Source organism: Oncorhynchus clarkii, chromosome 10 (genome assembly GCF_045791955.1).
Source record: "Oncorhynchus clarkii lewisi isolate Uvic-CL-2024 chromosome 10, UVic_Ocla_1.0, whole genome shotgun sequence".
Taxonomy (NCBI): domain Eukaryota; kingdom Metazoa; phylum Chordata; class Actinopteri; order Salmoniformes; family Salmonidae; genus Oncorhynchus; species Oncorhynchus clarkii.
In genome coordinates, this window is record NC_092156.1 from 65,227,526 (window position 1) to 65,241,450 (window position 13,925).

At 48.4% G+C, this 13,925-nt stretch overlaps 1 protein-coding gene across 6 annotated transcripts in view; it reads left to right on the forward strand.

Moving 5' to 3' along the window:
• Window positions 1-13,925, forward strand: part of LOC139419006 (F-box/WD repeat-containing protein 7) — a 189,346-nt gene that overhangs the window by 95,485 nt on the left and 79,936 nt on the right. The window lies entirely within an intron of this gene.

A 13,925-nucleotide genomic window follows, 5' to 3' on the forward strand; every position in this document is an offset into this window, starting at 1 on the left:
CAAGAGTCTTGTTTCTTCCCAGGGTTGTATATTGTCAAAGTGAAACGCAGTGGAGGCCGTCTCAAAAATAGTTCTGACCTCTGACCCACAAGCCTTCTCAACGTGGATATCAACACTGTATAAACACTGTACCTACTACATCTCTTCCCACTTCAGTCAACAAACAGTCATTTGTTACCTGTACTGTTGTGTCTCGTCTTGTTTCATTAAATCAAGATTTAAAGATAAAAGCGATAGTCAGTGTTGGCACTTGTCCTTAACCGTAAATGCAGTGACAGGTTTTTATTCTTGTCAAAGCGTTTCATAATATGAAAACTAAATTGCCAACACGTGAATGAGCACAATGGCTTGTCAGTTTGGTAGAATACCCTATTCCCAAGGACGTTTTTACTAAGGGCTTTGTCACAATTACATTATACCATGTTGTGTAATGCTAACAAATGCACACTACCAATCCTTAATCATGTGTCTACTTCAATACAAAATAGCTTTCAACCAATTTATTTGTATTTAAGTATTCGATGTCTCTCTAAAACACGGTTTTATGCTACCGTGTGTCGTGGGTAGACTGCTGGGCGCAACAATGCTCTTGTTGACGCAGTCATGTGCTCGGGCAGCCTCGCCCAAAGCGCCGTTCAGGACTCCTACATGTGACCTTAAAAAGGCTGCATGGTATCTCTCTATTTATAGGTTATGTTTAGGAGACGGTGACCTAATGTATTGATCGCAGGGATAAACACCTGGCAGCTTCTGTAGTCCAAGGAAATATCGGTTGTCCATGTTTCAAGAACGTGAAGTTGAACGTTTTACAGGGACAAGTGCATAAAAGACACTGGATGTCCTCTCCCTTCAGTAGTCTTTTATTGCTGACGTGTTTTGGTGATGTCATCTGATTAATGGGAGAGGTGCTGCTAGACAGGAGGGGGGCCAGTGACGGCCAGGGCAGTTCAATGATATGGGACGCGATGGAACGTTACACCTCGACAACTGGCCTGCGGCTTTACTCCTTATGCTCAGCAACCTATATTAGGTTGTTCTAATGTTTCGGGGACAAAATGGGCGTATGAAAATGACTTTTGTCGTGTTCAGGCAAGCATATCCTGCAGCTAAACCGGCTTCCGCTCTGAGAACCCGGTTTGTTTATGCACCGCTTACGCCACGCTCTTACCAGCCCAGCATCCTTGCACGTACTTTATATATATGTGTTGTGGCGCACTGCGGCAACAAGTGGAGAAGGTGCACACTTGTGAAAGGCTGACCAAGGCTATGACTGCTGATATCTTGCCAAATTCAATTGCGGCCCACGCTACCTTTCTTGTAGTTGTTCCCCTGTTAGGAATCAGACGTACCACAGCTTTTGTACCCCCTGTCTGTGACGTGGGAAATGTTGGCAGCCCTTGATGGGCAATTTGCACTTTTGTGACATTGTACTGATTGAACCCTTTAAAAAAAAACTGAATCACTTGGGGGAATTGAATTGACTATAGCTAACAGCATTGGTATGTTCTTGTCAAATTAGACTGGCACCTCAATGTTTGGCTGTTGGCTACATCATAGTAAAAATGCCTTGGAGCTCAGACAAAGGGCTCTTTTCATAGCTGAGGGAAGGATGGGAGAGGACATGAAAGATTGAGAGAATAAAATTGTCCTCTTTACACCTCCGCTTCTACGGCTTTCACAGAGGGAGTTGAGGGACAGAGTGAAGGATGGAGAGAGAATGAGGAGAGGACACAGCTAAAATGGTGACTGAGGAGACTGCAGCCCTCGCGCTCGCTCTCCCCCCTCGCGCTCGCTCTCCCCCCTCGCGCTCGCTCTCCCCCCTCGCGCTCGCTCTCCCCCCTCGCGCTCGCTCTCCCCCCTCGCGCTCGCTCTCCCCCCTCGCGCTCGCTCTCCCCCCTCGCGCTCGCTCTCCCCCGCTCTCCCCCCTCGCGCTCGCTCTCCCCCCTCGCGCTCGCTCTCCCCCCTCGCGCTCGCTCTCCCCCCTCGCGCTCGCTCTCCCCCCTCGCGCTCGCTCTCCCCCCTCGCGCTCGCTCTCCCCCCTCGCGCTCGCTCTCCCCCCTCGCGCTCGCTCTCCCCCCTCGCGCTCGCTCTCCCCCCTCGCGCTCGCTCTCCCCCCTCGCGCTCGCTCTCCCCCCTCGCGCTCGCTCTCCCCCCTCGCGCTCGCTCTCCCCCCTCGCGCTCGCTCTCCCCCCTCGCGCTCGCTCTCCCCCCTCGCGCTCGCTCTCCCCCCTCGCGCTCGCTCTCGCGCTCGCTCTCCCCCCTCGCGCTCGCTCTCGCGCTCGCTCTCCCCCCTCGCGCTCGCTCTCCCCCCTCGCGCTCGCTCGCTCTCCCTGCCCCCGCTCGCTCGCTTGCTCTCTCTCCCTGCCCCCGCTCGCTCGCTTGCTCTCTCTCCCTGCCCTCGCTCGCTTGCTCTCTCTCCCTGCCCTCGCTCGCTCTCTCTCTCCCTCCCCCCACGCGCTCGCTCGCTCTCTCTCTCTCCCTGGCCCCCTCTCGCTCGCTCTCTTTCCCTGCCCACTCTCGCTCGCTCTCTTTCCCTGCCCACTCTCGCTCGCTCTCCCCCTCGCACTCTCTCCCTGCCCGCTCCATCTATCTTTCTCCCCCTGTCTCTTGCTCTCCCCCTCTCTCTCTTTCTTCTGTCTGAGATCAAAGCCAGCCACTGGGTAAAACAGCTGAGACAAAGGGATCAGAATGGTAATTTGTCCTTCATTAGCGCTGTTTATGCGCTAGCTACAGGTTTAAAAGCTGAGCCGAAAGGGATCTAAGGGGGTGGCTAGGCAGGATAATATCCACTATGCTCCGTCTTTCCTGGCCACAGAGTCAGAATTAAAGATGTTTCTCTTTGTAAGTGTATCACTCACTGTCCAATGGGATTCAAGTGGCACTCATAATAATCACCATAATCATTTTCTTCAAGGTAAAACAGACTGTTAAACCGCATGTCTAACAAAAAGGGAGGACAAACTAGGTTCACAGTCAACGCACACATCACAAAGCAGGGATGAGCAACTGTCCAGGCATACGATGGCTATAGCCCTTTAACCTGTTAAACTCAGTGGTTGTTTTGGACCCGGTACTCTAGCCCTTTAACCTGTTAAACTCAGTGGTTGTTTTGGACCCGGTACACTAGCCCTTTAACCTGTTAAACTCAGTGGTTGTTTTGGACCCGGTATTCTAGCCCTTTAACCTATTAAACTCAGTGGTTGTTTTGGACCCGGTATTCTAGCCCTTTAACCTATTAAACTCAGTGGTTGTTTTGGACCCGGTACTCTAGCCCTTTAACCTGTTAAACTCAGTGGTTGTTTTGGACCCGGTACTCTAACCTGTTAAACTCAGTGGTTGTTTTGGACCCGGTACTATAGTCCTTTAACCTGTTAAACTCAGTGGTTGTTTTGGACCCGGTACTCTAACCTGTTAAACTCAGTGGTTGTTTTGGACCCGGTACTCTAGCCCTTTTAAAGGCTGTTTGTGAGGTGATACTCCCCAAGAACTTGCAGAATGCAGAATGTCTTGACCTCCTTCCAACAGGTGTTCATTTGTACCGTGTCCTGTTTCAGATGTGTTGTGGGCTGTAAAATGGTTTGAGGGTGTTATGACTGTAAGTAAGGTGTCCCGCTGGGTACCTTCTGTGTTCTCTCATTCTCTCCCTCCCTCTTTCTAGTTCATCCCTCCCTTCATTCCTTACCTCCCTCTCCTTTGGTAAGGAATGTTCTGTGCCCTGTTTTCTACAACTGCTAGGGAACTTCAGCCTTGACGCTAATTAAGATTTAATCGATTGAGCCGAGGGTGAAATACACCTTTTGGTACCAACCAGACCTAGGCCTCCAGGGGAGCATGAAACGAGACACCCCTGGCACAGGGAACCGAACACGGGAAGAAAAAAGTTAGTTAAGCCCCCACCTCTGGCAGCCTCCGGATGGTAATTGGTTTATATATAAAAAATAAAAAAAAATGTAGGATTACGCCACTGTTGCCGGTCGAGCTTAATCCCTGGCTTCCCGTTGCGAGAGTGCAGTTTCCCCCTCCAAAAGCAGTGCAGCGCCCTCGGCATGCCAACCACTCCTCCACATCAGGGGATCTTTGCCTTCCCTCTCTACCTCTTTCACTTTCTCCCACTGACTAAAACACTGCAGAATACAGGCCTTCTATCTTTAATTTGCACACATTCCCCAAGTAAGATTAACTTTGTATGAAAAGACAAAATGGGCCCTTACAGGCTTCCCTTTTTGTTCTTTAGTGTGTCGTGTTCAAGAACAAGTTTCTTTTTGTTTTTGCGTCTTTGTCGCTGTGTTAAAATGGTACAAACTGCGAGGAGAGCGTTCCAGGCCCCGAACTGAAAAACTAAACTTTGCCACTGGCTGCCTTCTGGAAGAACGTTGTCTCAGTAGACCAAACCAAACCGTAGCTAGGTCCCGCATGCCATGCCCAGTTGTGGGGCTGCTCTTGCTGGTGTGCCACGCAGACTCCATCAGACTCTACTGTGGAGGCAGCAGCTGGCTGCTGTGAATGGAATTGCTGGTATTTCTCTGGTCTCTACGGGACGTTAGAACTTAAGTCCCCGGAGCTTCTGCTTTCAAGAGAGCTCATTCCTCAGAGTCCCAGGAGCTTTCATAAGACATTTCTGTCATTTCTAATGCGACAGTGTTGCTGCTGAGATAATTGCTGAAAAGTTTAGTTATTTTAACAAAAATACGTTCATTAACTTCAGTAAACTGAATACATTATCATATGTTCCATAGTACGGAGTGATTTAGTGATTTTATGAGGTAGTTTTGATTATTAAAAAAACTATAATGGATTTCGGTTTTGATTATACATTAAATGCATTATGAAATATTGACAGTAAAATATATATTTTTTTTTAATGGAACTTCCAAAGTCGATCATTATGGACATTCAATTGCAAAAACATAGAGACAATGGAATATTTTCAGTCAGGTCAATAGAGAAAGTGGAAATGACTATGAAATAATAACATATTGAAATTGTCAGTTTTTATTTTATAAAAAATATTTTTCATTCCTTAAAGTCATCTCATCTCTGCTCAGGGAATAGCAGCCAGCCAGACCACGTTATCTCGGTGGTCTTCAGTCATCCTATTCAGCTAGGCTAGCCCGACAAAATCATTTTTCTGCTACTTCAAAGTAGATCAGGCATACTTTCACAAACGGTCTCCATCCCTCTCGTTGTTGTGTACATTCCTCTCTCTTGCGTTCCGTGCGTATCTAACCTAACGTAGCATGTGTAAAAGTGTCTCTGTCCAAGCCGGAAAGAACAGGTGCAATGGATGTTCTTGACTATTTCTTGAACTGCATTGTTGTTTAGGAGCTTAAGTAAGCGTTTCACGGTAAGGTCGTATGTATTCAAGTAAAATTCAAATAAAATTTGATTTGATTATGGTCATTATAGTTAATTACCAGTTTTCTGCTCTGAACTAGGTTGAATATTTGCTTGATGCAAACTACAACTCCCCTTCAGGCCAGCATTTCTGTCATGAATGATTAGATTTCTAGCTAAAGAAATGGTGTGTTGTGCTCACACAAAATTCCTGAATGGAATTCTAGTAATTGAACTGACATCGGGCAATTAGATGTTTTAATAACGATACCCCCCCCACCCCAAAAAATAACAAAATCTTGGTTAATCGCTCAGCAATAATTTTACGTCGCATTTGCTTCCTCTGTAATAGCTTAGCAATAATGCGTCTCCTGAAATGTCGGCTTAAATTTGGTCTCCAGGATCTTTTGTATCGTCCAAGTCTGTCAATCTCCTCATATAAATAGCATAGGGACATGGCTTGAGTTTCCAATTAAAATGTGCCGACATAGGTTACGCAAACCTTGTTTCCCAGGCCGGAACAGGCATCCAGCTGTTGCAGTAGAGATGGATATCGGGAATCAGACTTACACAGCAGTGCATTTGAGACTTGGTGTTACTTTCCTGGCTCATCCTGCTGCCATGCCATTTGGGGTAAGATGATCTGGACCTGCCCATGACAGCTATGTGTCGTGTCCCCTTCCATCAGCCAGGGCCATTTTGCTGCTTGGACTTTCGCTCAGTATAGGCGACAACTTTCCCTAGAGACTCTGATATCAAGTGCAAAGCGGATGAGCTAATAGCTAGATCTCAAAAGCCACGGAAGGAAACACTTTGCTGTTTTGTCCGTTATACATCCCCTCTTTGCCTTTCTTCAAAGTATTTTTGATTAGCCTCACGGGGACACGTACGCTGTGGCGGATTTAGCCGTTAATCAGCCAAGTGTCTAGTATAAAACAAGATGTTGTAATTGAGTGCTCCTATGGCCTTTTTGTTTGTAAGGTGTCTGTGTGTGTGAAGCAGGGCGACGTTGGTAGGTGCGGCCTACGATGCATGCTGCAAGCCAGGCGCAGATTGTAACCTCGCTGTCATGTCTTCGGTCACATTTCAACAACATTCCCATTTCCAAGAGTGTTGGATAAAAGATATATGAGATGGCACCAATTTTAGGGTGTTAAATTCAACTTCGCCCGCGTGCTGTTTGTGTACTGTATATGCCCTTGCGTGCTAACTGCTTAGCACTACTCTTGCGCCATTCATCATACTTTCAAACAAGTTATTTGCAGAGAAAGCACAAGAAAAGTTTGCACCTTTATGCCAACGAAGAGACGTTGAGAAAAGCCCACACCAGGCCTTAGAGATCAGTGCACGGCCAGTTGACTCCCTTAACTCCCTCACGCTCCTCCCAAGACTCCAATCTCTGCAGTGGATTATTTCTCAAATCAATCTTCTAGTAAACACATTGACCAACTTCTTGCCGGTCGGGCCCAGCCATGTATTAAGGTGCCTGCGGCGGGCGGTTCAGATAAGACCTTTTGGATTTGAGGAGCTTCACCCTGTACTCATTTGGTGCTACATAGATCAAAATGGGACTCGCAATCCCTCGACTCTGCATCATGGCCCACTGAAGCAATCGTCTTTAGGGGTCTCGAGCGAGGCTCCGCGTCGCTTTAGCGGCCCTGTTCACGTTATTGCAGTTGACAGCAAGGTGTCATTGCAGGAGAGATGTCATTAAAATGGAGGGCCTGGAGAAGCACTGAAGATGGTCCATTTGCTGATGCAATAGACTGCAATACGACAGGGCTTGTGCTGGAATAATAAAGCACGTTACATTACCACTCCAAGACCTTCTGAGTTCTGGCTTTCTTTTTGGGTGATTATTACATATTTAGCTATTTAGTTTATTTTGTGTCAGTATAGTGTCACGCTTCAGCATGATGACCTTATAAATGTGCTCTGCCACTGAGGACCGCATTCCGAGGTCTCTCCGACTAATCGCCCGTCTATTCCCTGCCAAGTAAAACAGGTTACAGAGTATTGAACAGACCCGTACGCTGGTTTTTACTCTGTATCCTGCTGAGCAGTGACACAGCTTTGAGCAGAGGATGAAACACAGACTCCCAGAGAGCGGTGTTGCTCTCACAGGGGAGCCGCCTGTTATGTCCCTTCAATGGGCCTCGTGGTGTAAGACATGCCCTGCCACTGGGCAGTTGGTCCGTTGTATCTGCAGTCTCTCCTTTCCCGACAAGTTCACTAGAGGTAAGTGCTATCTGGGAGCTCTTCATGGCACCCTCGCCCACTTCTAATCTTTCAGTGTCCATCTGGTCATTTTTCTATTACAGATTATACTCTTAAGGCGTTTATTCATCACCCTCCAGCTGTAAATGCCTTTTTTTCCATTATCAGTAGACAATCCGGTCTTTGCTCACAAACTGACCGTAAGTCCCCATCACCAACTAAATGTTGCAGTGCGATGGTTACCCATAGCATTCTAGCTGCTCATCACAACCATCTGTCCTGCTGCTCCTTTACTCTCTATTAATAGAACCCACATAAGAGCTCCTCTCTGTCGTTATGGCTCAGCTGCTGAGAGAAACCCACAACACGTTCGCCTCAGACGTACTGACCTCCCCTTCAGTTCAAAGCCAAGGAAGAAGTGATGGCGAAATTATGTCAAATCATGTCAAAGGGATTTGTGGGGCATGGACTCGTGCGGCATTTCCCTGGTGTTAGCTGTCTTGCTAGCTAGCCTCACTAGCGCCCGACTCCCTTCCCGCACCTTTAGCGTATGGGCGGCTGGCTGCCACGTTCATCTCTGGATTTGTGATCTGGACAGCTGATGCTCGGCCCCGTTCAACCCCCACTCTCTCTCCTGAGGCGAGGACCAGAGCTCTGCTCCCTCACTCCTGGGAGAGGTGCTGGGATTCCATTGCCCTTGGTCTCCAAATAACACTGAAGGGGGGGTGGAAGGGAGGAAGGCATCTGCTCCATGCTATTCTAGGCAGACCAATTCCAGGGCAGAGAGAGGGAGAGAGCCAGCCAGCAGTTCGGCCCAACCAAGCTGTTCTGTCCCCCACTAAGAAAATGAAGAGGCAAGGATTCGGTAGCCAGAGATGACGTTTGGTTTTCTGGTTTGTAGCAGCAGTCTTATCGAATCATCTGTTTAATCTCACTTCCTCTTGACCTGATTTTGTTTGATTTCCTCAATCTAATCAACCAATACGAGTTTTCTCTTCTGTTTACCCACAACGAATCATGGTCAACAAACACTGTTCTTTATCAGTCAATGTGCATCAGTGTACTTGGAAAACATTGACTTGTTTCTGAGTACTTCAACATAAATTAGCCTGGTCATCATTGATGACACGGCGATCTCTCTCATGTGCATACCTTGCATGTCTCGACACTGTGGCCTTTACAGGTGAATATGAGTTCTCTCTCTAAACGCTGCATGCATTCGTCTTGCCCGTGGTATACTGTACGTGACGCAGTGTGGCCAAGACCTGCTCAGTAGGCTCACGACCGACTGGCTCCGGCCGTAGTTCAGTCACGGCCCTTCCCACCTGCAGCAGGGCTGCCTGGAGGCACTGACATTTCCCACAGCAGGCGGGGGCAAGAGGGGTTAATAAGAGGCGTTCCCCTCCCTCAGGAATGTGTCACAGGGCCTAAGCATCGCCATGTTCCCCAACTTCACTAACTCCTTGTTTGGGAGTCTGTTTTTGAAGTGAGTCAGAGCCGTAGTGTATCGGGGCCCCTGCTCCTCGCCTGTGATGTAGTATTGCTAAGCACTTGTGTCAGCAGCCACACGGGGTCGAGCTGTTCTAGAAGTTTTGGGATATTTGGCCGTTGTGTTTTGCCGACGTCTCCAAGCTGCCAGCCTGAACCCAGTGGCTAAGCTACCCTGTCGCCTCCTTTCCACCAAAACTGGACTGTTTATTTTCAATCAACAGTTTCCAAGGAACCGGTGCTATGCTTCTCACTGGGCCCCTCGCGCCACAGCCCTCACTCTAACAGTGTTCGTGCGTGTGTGTGCATATATAAAGAGAATCTATCTTCCTCATTGATCAGTTGTCTCTGGCTTTGATGGCCGTGTGGCCGAGGGACAACAGACCCCCACCATTATAGATTTTTTTTTCTTCTCATTTGTGTAATTATGCCTGTGCGACACTGCCCCTACTCCCCGCCTCCACAGCCTTGTGTTCTGGGCTGGTTTCCCCTGGTTGGAAATGTGAGCTGGGTAAACGTCTGTCTGGTCCTCCTTTCCAAGACTCAGGATCTGTTGCTACTCCCCTTTTTTAAAACCCACCCACCCATCTCTCTGTTGCTCTGGCTTGTGCGCCTAGCCGGCACGTAATTGGGTCGTCAGTAGGCAGTCGGACACAGCCGGTGAATAGATAGCCAACTGGCCGGCTGTAATTGATGTGGCTGTCTGCATGGTTTGTTTAATCTGTGCATAACCCCTCCGTCCTTCGTTCTCTGTGTGTGGTCCCCCTGCCGCTGCTCTGGGGGTGCAGGTGCTGAGAGTTTAGAGGTGCAGAGCGAGAGACTGAGAGAAGGAGAAAGAGAGGGGGAGGGAGAGAGTGGTGGGCATTTCTTAGGCAAAAGGCTTAGATGCAAGACATAACGGTCATAGGATCCTGTGAGCTATGAGCTGGCAGGCGATGTTGCCTCTAGCCCCCTCTCTCCCTCTCTGCCCACTCTTTCTCTCCTCTCTCCAGCTCAATGTAAGGGGCTTTATTAGCATGGGAAACCAATGTTAACATTGCCAAAGCCAGTGAAATGGATAACAAACAAAAGTGAAATAGACAATAAATGAACAGTTACACACAGAAGTTCCAAAAATAATAAAGATTTCAAATGTCATATTATGTGCAAATAGTTTCTCTCGCTCGCTCTCTCTCTCTCCGCCACCCGCAGTGAACCCACTGTGGAGTGCAGCCAGGCTCAGCATTGGTAGTAATAAAGATAGCCTCGCAGAGCAGAGAGAAGCACAGCCTGCAGAATATAGAGAGGATATAAGGAGCGTTATTGCTTGTTCTGTTGCAGACGGCTGAAACTCCAGTGTATTGCACAGACTAAAGAAAGACTAAACAAATACCTCCGGCTTGTTTGTTCAAGGACTGGAGAGCCTTTGTTGCTTGTATGAGTGTGTAAATTGAATGAGACGTTCAAGTAGACTTTGGTTTTGAACAACGGTACTGGTCAGTCCGGGTTGGCTGGTATTCTGTCAAGTATCTAATATAGTGGGTTCAGTTCACCCATTGGTCAGGCTCACTGTAGAGTGCCTGACACCAGCGCGGGTAATGATTCCCTCCATGCCTTGGCTATAGTGGAGCTGCTTAGGCTGCTCTGTCTAACGGATCCCCAGTATCAGATGAGCTCCCACCATTCAGTGGTACCAAACGAGTCGAGACCGGTCGTTAATGGTCAAAGGTCATTGGTGTAAAGTATAGGCTAGTCTAACTTTTTATGCCTTCAACCTTACTCGAGACACGCGTCACATCCGCTACGGTTCAGTGGCACCGAACGAGTCGTGACTGACGTCGTTGGTGAAGTGTAGGCTGACTTTTAGCCCACGACTTCACCCTCACCCCGTCCTTAACTTTATTTGTGTCTGGCGGCCATGCTAGTGTCTCTGGGTTTGCCTGCTAAGGGCTCTGCGATGAACAGCTGGACAGCCAGCGGTTTCTGCAGCACAGGCAGAGTCTGGTGCCAGCCGGTCCGCCATCTTGGCTCTGGCATACGGAATGGAATGCGTGAACGCAGGACCCTATCGAACCTTGTAGTATGAATTCTGTGATTATCCCATAGATTTACAGGTTGGGATTATTTTACTATACGTTGATATCTCAACAATGTTTATGCTACAGTGTGAAAATTGACACAATTTCTACTAAGTTCAAAAGAAACCGCATAGATTTTTACTATTTTATTTTTGTAATCCTGGAAACCTTGTTACTGGGGTCAGTTGAATAGTGCCTCGCCCACTCCGCTTACAAAACACAGTGCCCTTTAATGCTCTTCACACACTGAGGCTTTAGAAAAAGAAGAGGCTAGTTGGACTCTGCCTTGCTCCTCCTGGTCTTGCACATGCATATAAAGTGGCTCTTTATTACCCTTTACCCTCGGTGCTTAAGGCGTCACTACAGACACCCTGGTCTGAATCCAGGCTGTATCACAACTGGCCGTGATTGGGAGTCCCATAGGGCGGCTCACAATTGGCCCAGCGCCGTCCGGGTTTGGTCGGGGTAGGCCGCCAATGTAGGAAAGAATTTGTTCTCAACTGATTTGCCTGGTAAAATGAAGGTTAAACATGTAAAAGGGAGAGAGGAGGAAAGATCTGCTTACTTTTTGTTTCTACTTCTAATACTGCTATAGGAGTGTCCTTGGAAAGAGTGTGTGTGTGTGTGTGCTCTCACATTGTATTAGTTAGTCTGCATCCCTGGATGTGAAGGAGCACGAAGGGGCCTTGTGGTTATCTAGTCCTCAGATGTACTGCGTATTCATTCTGAATACAGACAGACCTCTCACGCTTCCATCGATCTCCACATGTCCTCTACCGACGTGTCTACAACTGAAGGCCTCCTAAGACTAACGTTTAGCATGCAGAGGGAAACCAATGGGTGCAGGGACATGTTAATGTCTCTTAGAAAGAATCGAGGCAGAAAGGCAGACAGAAGCTTGTTGCATGTCGTGATAAAGTGAGGAACGACTTATCCAAGGAAACGCAATGACTACTCATGCTGCCATAGTTAGCGGACTCTCTCTCTCACACACACACACACACACACACACACACACACACACACACACACACACACACACACACACAGTTAGCTGACCATGTTTTGAAGACGTTGGAAACCCGAGGTCTCTTCTCACATTTGATTATAACCGTGTATCATGTGGGAGATGTTACGCCAGGCTTCAACTTCCCCCCTATTTATAAACCCTGCGCCGTTTTAGAAATGTCTCCCCTTGCCCGGGCTCGCTGTGCCGTCCACCTCCCCGTCTGAGAGACCTCCGTCATCACCCAAGTAAAGGCAAGCTGCACATCGCATCCCTTCAGTTCAGAAGGCCACGGGTTTGTCCCAAGTGGCACCCTATTCCCTGTGTAGTGCACTACATTTGACCAGGGCCCTGCTCAGAAGTATTGCACTATACAGGGAATAGGGTGCCATTTCAGACGCAGCCCAACTCCCACATCTCTTTAGCAGCCTGAACTTTGTCCACCTCCACCATTGCCTGCCTACCCAACCAACCAGGCCTTCCTTCCAGCCCGTCTTCTCTCTAAACTTGTTACTCAAGCTCCCTGTCCAATTAAGGACAGCTTCCCCCTCTTGGCTTTCTCTGTATTTAATTATACATAACATCAAGGCGCCCAGGCACGGGGGAGATGGATGCGTTTTCTATGTAAAAGCGAGTCGCCAGCCTCTCACTAATGTAGCTCCGGTGACTCAGCCGGCTATTAATAGGACCCCGCCTGTCAGTTCCTTCAGCCCTCAGGCTTTATGTGCAGTGATACAACAATGCTCATCATCCAGCCGCTCTCCTCTGCCGTACCATAGCGGACCGTCCTTGGCAGCAGAGAAGACTTGAACACACGTTGGCATGACGGCCCTCATTGTCTTGTGTCACAGTGCAACATTCGTCTGCGACTGTAAGTTGAGGGACTGGCGTTGTTGCGTATGAGTGACTCCATCTGTTGGATCAAGATCTAGATCAAGGCAGCCATTTAAACTCCACCTATAGCTAAACATCGCAGGGACTAGTTTACATCACTGACCTTGTCTAAGGTCCATTTCCTCACCGTCAGGTTCACTTGTGTTTTACATAAACTATCTGACCCTTCATCACACCAGCCCTTTTCTCCATGTTAGAGAAGGGGACATTCCCACCATTAGTCAAAGGCCCATTCCCACTATTCCCTCTGGGGCCATTTCCAGTAGCTGGAATGTTTAGGGAACGCTGTCAACCTTAGATTCTGGCCCCGCCAGGCCAGTAGATTGATGAGGAAGAAGCAGGAGTTGCGAGCAGCCGCTTGTTGCCGTGTTTTAAAAAGTCAGGTCAGGAGACGTCTGGAGGAGGGAGCATTCTCTGAGGAAAACAAACCAGCTGAGGAGGATATGATATGCAACTTAATTGGACTTCAGCTGGACCTGAATGCAGGTCTTCTGCCGTCTTCTCTGTCTGTCTGTGTCGCTCTCTGTGTCGCTCTGGCATCTCTCGTTCTGCCTATAGGCTCCTACATCTGTATTCATTGGGGGAGGCGAGGCTAGTGTCAAGGCAACCCTTTCACACCTCTCCACGTCACATCTAAGGCATTTCTGTTGTGTGTTGGTTGTCACTGCAGACCACTTGCACGGTCTGTATTTCCATAAATCATTCTGGTTTAGTAGTACAGTGACACAGCTCTCTCACGTTTACAGACTCCAGGACATACAGGACCCACTTCGTCATTCGAGCTTGGATAGCCTTACAGTTTACTGAGGGAGGAGAAATGCAATTACTTTCACCCCCCATTTTCCCCGTTTCCCGTTCAAAGCATCGTACTGAGCAGAGGGGCGAGAGCTGCATGTCTTAGAGTATTGATTGTGCCCGTATGTAGGTCC